Raw genomic sequence first — 2,549 nt, 5'->3', positions numbered from 1 at the left:
TGCTGCTGCTGCAGGTGAGCCCTTCGCCCCCAGAAGCCAGTCTCCGGGGACGCCAGTCGCTCCGCTTTCTCTTTGCAGGCCAGTGGAGGATGCTGAGCTGTTGGGACTGCAGACCCCCCTGTGGGGCAGACATGGGGGAAAAGAAGGGTCTGTAAAAATGCCCCCCACAAGAACCCAGAGTAGTTCTGTGCTGTGGGGACAGCTGAGAGGGCGTGGACGGGTTGGATATGTCCTTTCATTCCACAACCAGCCCCCACATCCCCAGGGGATGGGGAGTTTCTCTGGCCACTCCAGTCCCAGCTGGCTGTCACTTTGAGGATGAATTTTTCCATGCTGTTCAACCCCAGTGGAAGACTCTGTCCTCAGCCCATCACAGGGCTGCCCTGATATCATCTCTCTGTGCCTGGGAGAGGTGGAGTCAGGGCTCTGCCCATGGGCAGGGGTATATGGTCTGCAGCCTCTACTGATGGCCCAGGATTTGGCTGTCCCCATCCCCACTGCTGCTTCTTCATCCAGGAAGGTCTTTGGCATCGCATGGCTTCCCGAAAACCGTATGGGCCCTGCCTGGCCCCTCTGTGATGTCATAGCGGGATGTTTATGCCCCTCTGTGATGTCATAGCTGGATATGTCTGCCACATCCCTCTGTGATGTCATACCTGGATGTTTATCGGGGACATGATTAGCTTTCTTTCCTTTTTAAATTATTGATAACGTATGTACAAAAAAATCCCTCGTGAGAATTTATGAGAGTAACAATTGAACTCTAAGCACACGATAAAGCGAATGAGCTGCACCAGGGATGTTTAGGAAGCGTAAAATCTCCATTGCTGGCCCCCAACAGTAAGGAGTCACTACCAAGCGCTGTTTCTGTGAGACTGGCACGGGCATTTTTCACTGAATGGACATGCTGTAAATCTGTGATTCAGAAATATCCGATTGTCTCATTCCTATAATGTAAAGTATTGAAATGACTAAATCATATGATATATTCATTTAATAGAACAGTCCAAATGAAATGAAAAAAAAAATAAAGTCAACCTGGAATGTTTTTACCTCATTTAAACAAAAAAGGTTGACATCAAATGAAACAAGAAAGTCGAAATGATTCATTTTGACCAGGGGCAGCTCTAGGCACCAGCAAAGCAAGCAGGTGCTTGGGGCAGCCCATTTGCAGGGGCGGCAGGGATCCAACATGGGAGCAGAGAACCAACAGGGGGCCCTGGGAGCTGTAGTTCAGGGGTTAGCTCCCTGCCTATAGAGCCAGCCCTGGAGCAGGGAAAGAACTACATTTCCCAGCATTCCCTTGGCCACTACCAACAGGAAAGAGGGGGAGGGAGGGAGGAAGCTGAGACCTCACGCTGCAGTCTGCTGTGAATGGAGAGCTGCACTGTGAGTAGGGATTCCATGGTTTAACATTCAAAAAATAGGACACTTCAGGGGGAGGGAGGGTAGCCCCACCCTGCCCCCATCCACTCCCTCCGACTGCCCCCCACAGAAACCCCAACCCATCCAACCCCCCTGCTCCCTGTCCCCTGATCACCCCCTCCCGGGACCCCTGCCCCAACTGCTCCCCAGGACCCCACCCCCTAAGCCCCACTGGTCCTTGTCCCCTGATTGCCCCCTCCTGGGACCCCACCCCGATCTAAGTCTCCCTTCTCCTTGTCCGCAACTGCCCCCTCCTGAGACCCCCCCAACTACCCCCCTAGGAACCCACCCCCTACCCTTCCCCTGACAAACCCCTGGGAGTCCCAGGGGTTTGTCAGGGCTGCCTGTCCCCCGACTGCCCCCCAAACCTCCGCCCCATCCAACCCCCCTTGCTCCCTGTCCCTTGACTGCCCCCCGGAACCCCCTACCCCTTCTCCAACCCCCCAGCCCCCCTTACCGTGCCACTCAGACCAGCGTGTCTGGCTTCGCGCAGCACCAGATACGCTGCTGCATACATGCTGCCGTGCTCCCCTGCGGAGCCACAGGTGCTGAATGACCTGCCCTGGGAGCGAGTTACCAGTGACCCAGGGCTGCGGCGGAAGGAGGGTGCAGGGGGTGGGAGAGAGCCCAGGGCTGGGGTGGCGGGGGGTGCGGCGAGGAGCCCAGGGCTGGGACGGGGGGCAGCCAAAATTTTTTTTGCTTGTGGCAGCAAAAAACCTAGAGCCGGCCCTGATTTTGACACATCTCCGTTGGAAATGTCATCACAATGGACACAGTCCTGTGGACCGTTTTGGTTCTGCAAATGGCATTTTCAGACAGGAAACGGTTCCATGAGCAATGTCCCACCCGCTCTAGTGAATAGCCTTTCCGATGCAAACTGCATCACCACTGCGCCGCACTGTCCTCGCCTTCCCACTGCTCTTGCCAGTTCCTCAGTTCCAGCAATGGCAACTTTCACAGTGCCTACATAAGAACAGCCAAACTGAGTCAGACCAATTCCATCTAGCCCAGTATCCTGTCTTCCGACAGTGGCCAGTGCCAGGTGCCCCAGAGGGAATGAACAGAACAGGGAATCACTAAGTGATCCATCGCCTGACGCCCATTCCCAGCTTGTGGCCAACAGA

Source organism: Terrapene carolina, unplaced genomic scaffold (assembly GCF_002925995.2).
Source record: "Terrapene carolina triunguis isolate 2854851 unplaced genomic scaffold, T_m_triunguis-2.0 Scaffold34231, whole genome shotgun sequence".
NCBI lineage: Eukaryota > Metazoa > Chordata > Testudines > Emydidae > Terrapene > Terrapene triunguis.
This window is presented reverse-complemented; position numbering follows the sequence as displayed.